At 50.1% G+C, this 13,920-nt stretch overlaps 1 long non-coding RNA gene across 1 annotated transcript; it reads right to left on the bottom strand.

Annotated features, from left to right (window-relative positions):
• Positions 1–4,155: 4,155 nt before the first annotated feature.
• On the bottom strand, positions 4,156–8,466 carry LOC144097489 (uncharacterized). Its single transcript, XR_013307034.1, has 3 exons — positions 8,176–8,466; positions 6,593–6,686; positions 4,156–6,473 (listed from the first exon to the last, which is right to left on the bottom strand). It is a non-coding gene; the product is annotated as an uncharacterized LOC144097489 (long non-coding RNA).
• Positions 8,467–13,920: the final 5,454 nt, after the last annotated feature.

Consider the following 13,920-nt stretch of genomic DNA (forward strand, 5'->3'; position numbering starts at 1 on the left):
CCAGGCAGGTTTCAATGCCACGTGTCTTCGTGTGTGCGTGTGTGTGTGTGCATGTTGGTGCCCACGCTTGTCAAAGCGCGGCAGCCGGGGAGAGGAGCTCCCCAACTGGGAGGCGAGGAGGTCTGACCAGCGCCGGCCCGGCGGACGCGTCGCGTCACGTCTCAACATGTCCGTGCGTCGCCGTCTCGTGCGCCTCATCCCGAGCCGTTCCTTCTTGCCCTCGACTCCGAGGGTATAAAGGCAGCAGCCCCGCACGCCCAAGGGAGACTTCGATTTCTTCCGTCGAGTAACGTGGTCGCCCTGACCGGCTGCTCTTTTGCGATGCCAGAATAAACAAGTTGTTCTGTTGGCAGTCGACTCATCCTTTGCCAGGACCTTCAGATGTTTCCGGCTGTGCCCCAGGCCGCCAGGCCAACGCTACCCTTAGGGCTTGCGACCCATTTGCAACAACGGGGTGCTCCGCGCGCAGACGACTTCGGCATAAAACTAGTGTGCAAAAGCCATATTAACAAAAACGCAACAGCACACGACGCCAATAAAAGGTTCTTGTTTTCCGAAATGCTGTGGAAAAACCTTTTAAAATGTTTAAGCGGCAACATTTTTTTTAAACATATTTCTTTTTAAATAGGCGAAAAAAGGCGAAAATAGGCGAAAAAGTCCAATGACAGAGTTGAAGAACGGTCCGCGAAACGTCCAACTGAACAGTTTCTAACTTTCCATCTATTACGTATCGGCTTCTTTTCGCTCAATGCAGATGTCCGCGAAATACAAAAAAAAAAAATTACCAGATGACATGCTTGCTGGCGCGCCACGATTGCAGTGCTCCCAAAAGTTCCGGGTAGGAAGGAACCGATAATTTAGCCCGGTGCTCTGCCGCTTAAAAGGTGGCAGGGCAGTGACGCAGCAGATGGTTTTACACTGGACTATCGGCACCGCTAAGGAGTAACTCCGCGATGCGCGCGCCCCTCGCGGCTGAAAGGGCAGACCGGTTGGGAGACGCGCGCAGGCCCGCGCCGCTCAGACGCGGCAAAACTGACCGGGAGCGCGTCGTATTCGTCCTTAATTCGCTCGTTGCTTTTGGTGATATTCTGTGGTCACAGATCAATTGCTGCGCAGCAGTCTGCAATAGCACCTTCTTGAACTCGCCAGGGACAATGTTTTTCACGTCCCCAAACAAGTTCTGCGAAGCAAAGTGACGGGAACATGAATGCCTCTCGTCCCGACGGGCACTGAGTCGGCAACCAGGTCAGGATTCGCCGCATGACGTTGTTCCCAAAAGAGAAAAAGAAGGCACCCTACAAACCCCTGCATTCGTAATTTTTCTCACCACCTGAAAAAAAAAAAAATGGACCTATTCGGCAATGTGGCCCTTGTATTTTGTGTTCCCGTTTAGCCTAGCCGACAGAAGGAAAGAGCGCGCACTAGGAACCACAGATCGCGTCTGGTGGCGCGCGCCGACGTAGATAGTTATTCCATAACGCTCAATTAATCTGTGGTGTGGCCAATATTCTCCAAACGGGTCACTGTGTCCGCTATAGCATGCGTAAGCACCGGCACCATGTAGAAAGAGTAATGAACTGACACATCGGCGTTCACTGCAGTGACCGTGAAATACGGGAACCGCCTCACCAGATTTATAGTGTGCACTATATTGTGCTTGCTTGACATTTAGGTCGTCAATTTAAGTCATTTCTTCCAATATATGAAAAGGAGCAGCCGGCGCCGCTGTCAGGCACCGATTTTTGCTGTCACATCTGAATAAATAAAGTAAACAACATAACCCTTTGACATTACTGCACAAGACTACGTCATTGTTCCGTCTACCATTACCACACAAGTAGAGAAATGCCGCTTCTCCTGCAAACCTGACACGTTGGCCGACGTAAGCTTTTGATCACCTTCCCGTATTTCAATGCGTTGTTTTCTGACGTTGTCCTTGCTTATGTAGCGAACCATGACGGCCGCGCCTGATGCCACATAGGCAGATCACCGGCGAAGCGCCGATGAAGACGAGACGCCGGGGAAAGACGAAGTTTCGCCGCGCTACACGAGATCGTTCGGTTTTTTTGGACTGGCCGTCGGCGCTGTCCGCTGCCCTGCTCGCCGTTATGTGTCGCCCGCCGTGAACTCATTCCCCTGACCTATTTGTGCACAAACCCCCTTTCACTTAGAATTATATTTCAATGCGTTATTTTTTATTTCTCTTTCTTGCCTAGAATAGGTCCATTTGCCTTTTTTTTTTCGTGCTTCCTTACACTCCTTGTTCCTTTTTTTTTTCACGCCTACGCCATTTACATCCAGCTCCACCGCCGTTTCTCTTCTCGAGTGGTTTGACGACCTCCCCCTCCCTCTTCTCGTTTTTTTCTCTGCCCGTCCTTCAGTCTCCCCCTCCAACCTTGTTACAGTGCTGCCTTCTAATTGCAAAACAAGCCTTTGTGAGTACTTTTGTTCTCTTGATGATTGTAACTTTTTTTCTCCCGGGGAAGGGCCCCACAAACACTCGGCTCCGGCACAGGTTATACGTGTCCAGTTTCCAATAATAATTCAGTGTTTAAATAAAACGATAATAAATTTTATAGCTGCGATGATTTCCTCTATCATCATACATATGCGAAAACAAAATTTTTAAAGAAAGGTAGATCTTGAAGGTAAATAAAAAATGTTCAAATTCGTATGTTCCAATCGGAATATTTGGGTCAACCTAGTATGCTGGATCAGCGACCTCCTGCGCGCATACCACTGCAATATGGAGAGAATGATCAAAAAACATCTTATTGACGTTCGCTGCGGAGACCATCGCTTCATGCCGTCCTTTAAAAACTATTCTGACATCAGGAGAAGAGGAATCCGCCCCACCTAAGAGAGCCTTTGAAAATAATTCTGCCTGTCTACCACGTCAGTTACCTCAATTATTCTCACAGACCGGGAAACAAGTAGCTTTCTGTGAACCTAGCGTGCTGACGACGTACGCGAATTTCCAGGCCTTTCGTCAGCTTCTGGTATTTTATGTCCACTTCTCCGTTTCAGCTCCCCCTCGATTCATTCCTTTCCTTCCTTCACAGCGTTCTTTTTCTTTTCGCTCTCTGTTGAGTACCTCTCACCCGTCCCGCTTCGTCGACATGCTCGTGGCTGGCTTTGTGTCGCGTTGTACCATGGAGAGGGGGGCACAATTCTTGTCCTGTATTTTATACTTCTTTTTTCATCGTGTATTCTTATCCCCTCCCCTTGTTGTGCTTTTCTCCTTTCTCTTGGGCACCCTTCTCCTTGTGTCGACTGCTCTGTTTCTCGTGCTTCACTGCTTGGAAATAAACGCCCAGCATAAAGCCAGGGCTCGTCCATGCCTCTCTGTCTGGTGTCTTCACGTTCCCGCACTGTTTATCGCTGTGTCCCTCCAGCTAGCCCAAATCGCCACCACCTCGGTGCAACAATCCCGAAAAATTTCCGACGGCCGCCCCAGACTGGGCACGCGCCTGACCCAGGCGGCCGCGACTCTCCCAACGCATTTGCTCCGGCGGCCACCGGCGGCGCTGCCTGTTTGCCGAGAGTAGGGTGCCTCGATGCCAGCGCTGCGCCGTACAGGGTGGAGACACGACCTTCGTGGGCGCCATCTTGGGGCAAGCGCTGAAATGCGGGGCTACGGAGCGTCGGCCGGTATCCTTCTTTAGAACGCGCTTTCGCTAGCAGGCTGAGCTGTATAAGGTTTCTGCATATATGCTCACAGTTCTGAGCACTTTTTGCTTAGTGATATAAATGAAAAAAGAGCTAGCGTTTGCTTGCAAGCGCAGCTTTTAGAGCAAATGACCACTGTGCAGCTAGGACAGCACTTACTTTTTGGCCGTCTCAGATGCTCAAAGCGGTTATTTTAACTGAAGTGACTGTTTTATAGAGCAATGCCTTTTGTACTGCCAGAACATGACGGAGTTTATAAGGTGCATGACATGCAAAAGGCTTTAACTGCGTCTGTTGATGCAGATGAACAACTAGTTGACGTTTTAGTCAGCCGCGCATATCAAAAATATTTTGCATCGCAGTCGTCTATTGTAGACAGTAAAATAGACACAGCAGAAAAAGATTATCCGTGATGAGTAGACCAAACTTTGACTCCTACCACACGATGATGTACACAGCACTTTATTTCAAAATAATCATCAACCGCTTGAAGCTGCCTCTGGCTGCATGCCTAGGAGGAGACATCTCTTAAACAGTTTATTCAAGGTTTGTGCCAGCGACAGTTTTGCTGCCGTACCCATCATCCGATTCTTCTGGCTGGCTTAGCCAACGCAAGTAAATGCGCAGGCGCATCGTCACAAACCGCTCTAACAGTCTGTTCATAAGATTTGTGTGTTCCGCGCAATCAACCGCCGGAATGGGAACGGTTTGTTCGATAAGGCATTTAATGGTCTTCATTGGACTCTTCAAACGACAGATGTCTTTTTGTTCCGATAGGTTTTTAAAGAGACTTTCGCACGAAGAAACAAAGTCAAGAACTTGCTCGCTCACATATACAAGGTTACGGGCTCCAGCATTATATTCTTTCAACTACACTAGGGTATGCTCCTCTCGTACCTCTTCAGAAAGAAGCATTCGTGTGCACGGGGCGCAGGACCTTGCGGAAAGCGCAAGGGGCCTTACCAAGAACCCGGCCAGGTGAGCGACGATGTCGATTTCAGCTCTTTTCAATGACTCTATTGCTTCAATTTCATCACATGCTGAAAGTCCTTCGTGCACTTCAGCTTCGTGCTGAACTTTTGATTTCGGCCGAAAAAAAATCAACCAGGTAAGTGCTGTCATCGATGTCGTAGCCTGAAGTTTTCGGAACTTTGAGGAACTGGCTGACAGTTACAATCTTGAGTGCATTTTTTAGGTCGTATGAGCTCGGCACTGGTGAAATCATTCTGATGACCAAAAAAAGGTTTTCCAAACAATCTTGGACCATCCTCCCAGTCAAAACAAAACTGTGCCGGCGTTCTTTCAGCAGAAAGATGTGCAGCTGCAGGACTACTGTTGTTGACATGAGCACCCCTGCCTGGATTGGCTTCCACACTTTTCTTACTCCTATTCCCAAGCCTTCGATGACTTCCATTGTGAGTTTGAGATGTGCAATGGCTTCCTCATATTTACTCTCATTCTTCAAACTGAGAGCGACAGAGGGATGGCGAGCAGTCATTATTGTGAACCATTTAAAAATTACTCCAAAAAACCACGCAGTTGTTTCTGCTTCAGGTGACAGCTTCCCAGCTGAACCGCTATCCCTGCCTTCATTTTTGTAAAATGACCGTTAGATATGTGGATGTTGCTCAAGTTCGATGCGACCTGCAACTGTTCTGTGTCGAGTTTTAGAACAGCCTCCACATGCGCGATCGACACTTCATTGCTGGGCAACTTGAACCTTGCGACGATGGCATCGTTAAGATGCATCACATCTTTTCGCACCAAATGCCCTCTCAAATTTTTTAGCACATGCGCAGGGTCTGGCATGAAATACAAAACATTTTCGCTGTCACATGGATGTGGCACAGAACAAACAGTTACAGAACTGCGAGAACTCGACAGGTTCAGTGACCTCCACATGGAACGATTTGAACTACCCATGTCGCAAGTGACACATACCACGCGCAGTGATATCTGGGTGCACAACTGTATTAAATGAAAGACAAAGTCTTTGAGCTTATCTCCACTGACAAACGCACCTGTGTAGTGGTAGGCTATTACTTGCTTCCATCTGGTATTCAAACCACCTACCATGAAAACAAGGGCATGGTTGGCAGGCTGGTCACTTTCGGGGAGCGTGATCTTGCCAAGAAAGCAGTCACTGCTACGGTCCAGCTCCACACCTCTCCGAATTTCCAGCTCATCTAGGAAAAGGACGCAGTCCCTTTCAATCTCAGACATTGCAGCCACTTTGGCTTCCATTAAAGTTAGAATTTCTGCTAGCACACCAGGTAGGAAGGTTAAGTGTTGCAGTCTCCGGCACAGAGTCCTTCTAGATGGAAGCGGCTGCCCTTGTTCCAATAAAAGGTCGTAGCCGGCCGAACCACATGCAAACTTAAGCTGTAGCGCCTTCTTGATCGTGTTGGCACCCCAGGAGCAATTCTTCCGGTTTTTCTTTGCCAAGGCAGCCTTTTGGTCCTGGTTTAGGAAGCTCAAATTTGCCGTCAACGTTGTAAGGTTTTCTTCGAGCTACTTTGTTCTTTTTTCAGCTTTTTTCAGCTTTTTGTTTGCCTGCAACAAACTTTCTTCTAACTGGCTGCGTTTTCTTTTTTCGTCTTGCAGCTCTTTTCGCAGCTCACTTGTGGACAGCGAGAAAATGTCGATTTGTTCTCCTTAATCTTCACGCGTGTTTTCAGGCATCGCTAGGGTCTCTTCCTGGTCAGGTGTCGTCTCAGGGGTTGGCGAAGAGCCTTTTGTAGCGTCAGGTGTAGAACTACCAGGAAAAAACCGCGGTGCAGGCGGCTTTCTTCGCTTCGGCTCAGCTGTTCGCGCAAGAAAGAAATTAATTCATCAGTACCTAAACATATCCTAGGTTCTAGTGCTCCTCAGATTATTTGATGCGGATACTAGGCTAGCAAACCGAATGGGGGCAAACACTTACGTCTAAAATCAAACAACGTCGGGACAGCTGTTGACTTGAGGAGCCGCCGTCCATCCATTCTGTTGCCCTCAAACTGATCTTCCTCGAAGTGGCGCTAAAATGAGAGAGACGATGGAACTGTCATTTCGCGCCTCTGGTCGTGTGCACGCAAACAAATGAGATAATAAAAAAGCGTTAAGGAAGCGGTGCGATATTACAAGCACAGGATCACGAAGTATTTCTGTGGACGCCAACCAAGCGACAGCACTAATTCGGGTGTCGGACGGGCAAATTTAACTTCACTTAAATTTGGCTTAACCTCGGACCTGTATTTGCGCGTTTGACAATGGTGCACTTCGCCTCGCGATGTGTCATTACATGGAGAAGAAAGAGCTGTATTCGGGATGAACTTCTGTACCGCGCAGGCACCTTGCTTCCTCGCGACCGCTTTCTTAAAGCGACGGACAGTTCACAATAGAAGTTTCTTCGCGACTAGTCAAATTGCCAGCCATATACTGTAAACGACTTAATTTTCGCGAGGGCCTAACTTTGGGTTCGTTGCGAATCGCAAATACCTCGAAAAATTATTCCCGTGAATAATTTGAGAAAAGGAAGGTGAAGGGGACTATTATTTGTGCTGCGCAGAATTTAGCACTTGCGAAAAGACCACTTGCAAAATTCCAGAACGGCTGACTCGTAGGCAGGTTTTTGCAACCGAAACTGCCTGTTCATAGACTGCATTTTCACTTCCTACTCTGGCCACAAAAGTGGGTAGGTAGCACGTGGGAGGTTCACCCGTCAGCCTCTATTATATTCTTTTTTGAAAAGGAGAGGGGAATGCTCCTTAATCTGCGTGAACCGGAAGCCTCGACGGCTGCTACCAGCTTTCAAGATCGAGTGTAAAGGGCAGCTGTTGAAAGAGTACAATGGCGCATTCCTTCGACAAATACCGGGGTACACCTGCTTCACGTGTTTTCACCGCGGCTCTGAACAAAAAAAAATGTGCGATCGCGAGAGAGTAAAGATCATCGTAAGACACTCCGTGAATGATACGGAAGTTCAGTGTAGCTCACTGAAAGTGAAAAGACGCAATGATTCATATATTTAGCTTGTAGGCCTTCACATAACTGGTAATACAAAATGCTCCGCCTCAAGAACAAAGCGCGCTACTTCCAATGCCAGGCAATGCGATGCAACACGTGCTGTACTCACGTTTCTAACTAGGCTTCGAGCTGCAGCTTTGAAGGCACACAAAAATTCCTGTTGCGCACAGTGCGAGATTGGTGAACAAGGCAAAAACATATATTCAAACCGCACAAAGTCAGTGCTTACGAGCGGATGGGCGAAGCGGTGTGGTATAATGTTATTCCTACTGAAAGCACTTAACTGTGAGCGACATTTAGAAAAAGATCTAAAAGCTTTAGCGCAGACAACGACCACGAGAAAGACGGCACACAAACACAAGCGCTTGTGTGTGTGTCTCTCATCTTCCTCGTGGTCTGTGTCTGTTCGCGCTAAATTTTTTTACATTATCTATATGAACAAACTAGCCAAAAAAAGAAGTTTTAATGATGCATAAAAAGAGCACAGACATTGTGGCTTACCTCGCAGATCTTCGCGTTGTCATTCGCCTTCCAGTTCTCACGCTTCACTTTCGCCTCCCATATTTTTCTCCGTCCCTCATCCCGTGGAAAACGAAAACATCGCGCTCCTTTCTTCGCCGAGCCGGCACACAATAGAGCACAACACCCTGGCATGCTATTTTTCGTGAATTAAAGCAGTTCATCAGCTCAGAATCCAGCGCAAAACACGGCTTCGAACCCTCCACAGCAGCGGCACGAAAAGCGACTTGCCCCAAGATGGCGAGCGCGGAGAAGACGGCGGCGCGGCGCATGCCAAAGCGTTTCACCACCCTGGACGGCAGCGCTGGCATCGAGGCACCCTAGCCGAGAGTAGAGTCACTATCGCGGCTTCCCTATCACTGCTTCGGCGGCGGCGATGCGCCGGTGCGTGGGTGCGCGGGCGCACCCACGCGTGGTGTTTCGCTGTAAAAACTGCGGAGTTGCGCAAAGTTATTCAACTAACTTCAAACTTTTGCCACCGCTTGCGAGATCGCATTGTTTTTTCTGCGATAATAGTCAAGCAAAGCAACGCAAGCAGACGACAGACGGCGTTCACCGCAGCTTCGGCATCTCCTTCGGACCCCGCCGCTGTTTCTTCTTTTTTTCCACGCGGGAGAAGAAAAAAATTAGGCAGTGGCTTAGCTCTGGTTAAGCCTGGATATACAAGCGAGAAGCTTCAGTTATGCTTGGTTTGACGTCATGGTTATGCTTCGTAGCTTAGCTGGTATTGTATACATTGTTTATCTATAAGCCTAGACTTGGTTACTCAATGGCATTTGTTTACGGGTTAGACACAGAAGCGACAGTATTGAATTTCTTTATTTATTATTGTTGGACACATTGTCTATACTTGTGGTCTATATGGTATATACCAATGGTGTATACCATACCCACGAGCTCGGCTGCTGCTGGCTGAAGATGCGGCCAAGACACGCTTTTCGGCTTCTTTCCGACGTCTTTTGTCAAGGGGTATTTCCCGTTGTTCAGGCGTTTCGGCTGCACGTTTAGCTTTGGCTTTATCATTTTTTCTCTGTAGTGCAGCCAACTCCCAAGCGAGTACTTCTGGATCGGACGAATTTAGTTTCTCAGCTTTTCTGCGTAGTCTAGCAGCAGCCGCACTCTCCTTCCCTTCCATGTCGAGTGCGCACGCCTATTCTCTTTCACGCGCATTATATAGCCTCCTTGCGCATGCACATGACGCACATGTGCAGTAGCGCGCGGCTGCGCCGCAAGGTCGGGCGACGGCTGCGACAGCGGCGAGGAGCGACCCCCTGCGCGGCGCGTGACGTCACTCGTTTTCGCGCATGCGCATAACTCACCAGTTCGGCTCACGCGAAGCTCGGCTCTGACCCGGGTAGTGAAGCTTTTCGCTTACAAAAATGCACTGGCGTAGAGTCACATGGGAGAAGCGAGCGCTCGCCACAACTGGTTTGCCGGTGTCCGGCGCCTCTTTCGAGACAGACAGAAAAACCTTATTCAGCAAGTGAGTTTTAGACCCAGCTGGGTCCCTGGGCCACTGCGCGAATAGAACACCGCGCCGCTCCGTTGCTGCCACGCCGTAGGGTGCCGATTCATCTTGGTTAGATTGTAGTTGAAGAAAACGTTCAGGTCTGAATCAGCCACGCACTACTGTCGTAGTTTCTTACGCGCATCAAACCGCGCCTCTTTCACTGATACTGCCGATAAACGGATAAGCGCAGTTTGGTTTTCTTTTTTGCTAGGCAGCCGATGGACTGCTTCTATGTGTGAGATCGAAAAATTCAGATCAAGTTTATTCGCAAGGTCAGCCAGGTGTTTCTTCAAGTTCTCATTTTCTTCTTGTTGCCGTTCATCAATCTCCAGACTACATTTTCTGCTATACTCGTTTTGAGCTTCACGTAGAGCTTGTAGTTGCTCTGCCTCTGCTTGCACCGAGGCTTTCAACGCGCCAGTTTCCGCCTCGTGTGCTGCAGCAAGGTTGGTGCTAGCTTTCACCTGCTCAAGTGCCGAGTCATATTGGTTTAACATAAAGTTGACTGATTCCAGTTCTCGGACAGTCTTCGTGAATTCTGCCTTAAAAGGGCTCTGAAAGGGGCTGCCACGGTGGCCACGGCGCCGCCAAGCTGAAGGCTCGAAATGCTACCGTAATGTAGGCGCGGGGCGCACACACCACCTGCGTGCTCTGACGTCACTCCGCGCATGCGCACAACTGACGAGGCGGGCGGCGTCTGTTCCGCCATCGGCGCGGCGCGCACACCAGCTGCGGGCTATGACGTCACTCCGCGCATATGCGCACAGCTGGCGGAGCGGTGGTGCTACAGGTCAGCGCGCAGCCACGCTGGCCTCCCGAAGTGGCTGACGTAGTGGAACTATCGCTACAAAAAGTTGCGGTATGCCTGGGACGTTAAAGCACGCCGCTTCACGAATATTCTCCAGTAAGAATTGTTTTAATGTGCTCTGTAGAAGCTATGTAATCTGTAGACAAAATTTGGAATTCAGTGTCTTCGCGCCTTTCCCTCTCGTCACTTTTTGCTCGCTGAAAGGTCGGCGCTCCTCCGCCGGCCCCATCTCCGGGGGCGGAGCTTCCTGAGCCGCCGGAGCTACGCGGCTCATTGTCTGTCTGCGGCTATGGTAACTGCCTGACGTCTGACAGAGTCGAACCAGTAGCCATCTCTCAACTTGTATACGCTGGTGTGAGCGACGGAGGAGGATGCGAGCATGAAGTCGCCGGGAAGGGCTCGCCAACTTTAGCGCGTGATTGTCGGTTCTCTGCTGCGTGTAGAAATATGTTATTTGGCTTAGGCTTTATGATAACACAATGCAGTGATTGAGCCAGTTGATGTTCTCTCCCCGGTAGGTGTTTCGAGCCCCTTTAAGAAGCAAGAGCAAGTCAACTTCCTGGTGCAAAACCAGCAGTGATTCTAGGATATATTTTTGATCTCTCGGATTTCGCGCAGCAGTACCTGTTCTGATTCAGTATTTCGGCTTGCAGGAGCCGCCCTTGACTGAGATAGGCCGCGATTTTTTATCTATACTGTTTACGAACTTTTCCAGTTCGACGCGTTTTACAAATCCATGAGTCCTTTTGCGCTTGTCCCATACCCGTGTAGGTATACTATATACTACTAACACCGAAACATGCCTGTCCTGGGTGGTAGCGGAGTTTACATTCTTAACAGCACAGATACAGCACAGCATCGTCCAGTAACACTTCATGGCATGCAGTGCAGTCGGCACAGTCTTCTAAATCTGACGTAGTGCGAAGCAAGCACAGTGAAAACGGCGGCATCAAAGCCGATAAGTAAAGGTAATTAGTGTCCAGTACCTGATAAGATATACTGTATCAGTGTTGGGCCGTTCGAATCGCCACCGACTGCGGGCGTCACAGGAATGCTTTCTTCTTAAATAGGCAAGCCGAGGAGTCAAGGTTTCCAGACGCGACTATTTTCAGCGATGGAAGCACCAGGAGCAGCAGGGCGATAATCATCCACGAGGGCGGTGAATCCCAGATTGGTCGATGTTTGCAAACCTGAAAAAATACAGAGTATCAGTGTTGGGCCGTCCAATCGCCGCCGGCTATAATAATAATAATAATAATAATAATAATAATAGTAATAATAATGTGACGTTCCTTGTGTGTGCTACGAGGTTCCGCGTTCGACGGCGCGGCGAAGACGGAGACCCAGATGACAGCGGCATCATCAATTACCCAGCCATGCTCGTTGAGAGTGACGACCACAACGAAGGGGTTTAAGCCCAACCGGACCCAACCGGACCCGCCGCCGCCGCCGCGGGGAAACGGGCATTATCCTCCCCAATTGCCGTGGCGGTTCCAGGGGAGGCCTCCCGAGCACATGCCAGGACAAGGGACCACTTTCCCGGCCGGGGACCCGCGGGAACTGTCAGCGGGCCAGAGCGCGCCTTACCTTGAGGAGCGAGTGTCAGTTGATGGATGGAGAGCGGAGGCCGGTGACCCGCGGGAACTGTCAGCGGGCCAGAGCGCGCCTTACCACAGCCGACGCTATGCGCTACCTCGAAGACAACCTTCTTTCCCTCGGACTCAACACGTGAGGGGGGCGAGACCATAAGTGCGGTGGTATGTTTGTGCGCCCAAGTGAAAGCCCTAGCGCCCCTCCTTCCCCTCCGGCGTGGGCGTCCTCACCCTAGGGAGTGTGGAGAAGAGGATATAAAAATCAACAAGCAGTACGGAAGGGGGACGCTCAGGACGACATCGTTCGCCAAGAGGGCCTTCAGCGCCGAAGCCCGACGGCGTGCAGCTTCTGCCAGCAACCGCTCGAGCCCAACTCCGGAGCCACTCCATCGCCCCCATGAAGTCGCCGGCACGTAAGCTCGGACGCCCCAGCCTCTGAATCTTAATCATGTATAATTATTGAATATATCTGTTTGTTTAAACTGAGCCATACGGTGTCTCTTTGCCTCTCCGTCCCGTGTGGACCTGCGCATTATGGGGGTCATCACACTGGTGTCAGAAGTGGGGTCTCAAAAGCAAATGTCCTCTGAATGCTGCGACATTCATGACTTCAAAATTGTAATCAAAAGGGAATCACGGGACTGATTGTGGGACTCTTACCCCCATTTGAGAGGCTTGAGGCACCGGAGGGCTTGAGAAAAAAAAATGTCTGTATCTGAGGGAGCTCCCACTCCACAGCCGTCGCTCGGAGCAAGCATGCTGGCATTAGGAAGCGTCATTCCGACGTTTACGGGAGATAAGACAGGGGTTCCAATCTGCGATTTCTTTTCCATGCTAGAAGAGATTGGGAAAATGGGGGGATGGTCTGATGCTCAAATGCTGGGAATGTCGAGGTGTAAGATGGCAGGAGCTGCTCATGATTTTGCATGGCGAGACGAAAAAGTAAAATCCACAAAATCATTTGCGGAATTTAAGAAGCTCGCGTTTGAGCATTTCGACACTGAACCACGTCACGTGCGGGTACAGAGGTTCCGTGACGCCGGACAGATGGTAGGGGAGGACGTGCGAACGTTTGCGTCGCGGCTTCAGCGCTTAGCGCGCGATACGTTAAGCAGGGAGGAGGAAGGAGACCAGCTAAAGAAGAAATACGCGGAGGATATACTTAAAGAGGAAATGACCGCTTTGTTCGTGGCTGGTCTGCAAGACCCCGTGCGCCGCTTCGTGCTCTCGCGCAAGCCGAGCAATTTCGACCAAGCCGTGGAGGCCGCATTGGATGAGGAACGAAATGAGGCGTTAACGACAGCCGCAGCGAGAGTACGCGTCATAGAGAGAGCGGTGCTCAACCCTGAGGTTGCTCTCTTGACAGAGCGGTTAGATCGCTTAGAACAGCTGCTATCTCAGCAGGTAGAATGCCAGGTTGAAGCGCGCGCTCAACAGCGCCCATTCGCTGGAAACCGGAGACCGCCACAAAGCTACAGGCGCGGTATGCGAGATTTTGAAGAAATCGTATGCTTCGCTTGCCAGGGTCGCGGACACATCGCCAGGTTCTGCCAAAACGTGCGCCGTGGGGAGCCACCACAAAGAGAAGCAGGCGAGACACGCCCTAAGCAAGCCTACAGCGGGGCTAGAGATACCGAGACAAAAAACTAGATAGTCCTCCCCAGCCTGAGGAGCGTGGGGAGGGAGCAGTGGATGATGAGGTGGTGGTAGTTTGTGTGGCCGACGAGGCATGCCCTGTTGTGCGTTGCAAGTTAAATGGTTGTTGCATGGAATTGTTGATAGATACGGGGTCAAAGGTGACATTGCTTAAGGAGAGC

The sequence above is a fragment of the Amblyomma americanum genome, chromosome 7, assembly GCF_052857255.1.
Source record: "Amblyomma americanum isolate KBUSLIRL-KWMA chromosome 7, ASM5285725v1, whole genome shotgun sequence".
In the NCBI taxonomy this organism is placed as follows: Eukaryota; Metazoa; Arthropoda; class Arachnida; order Ixodida; family Ixodidae; genus Amblyomma; species Amblyomma americanum.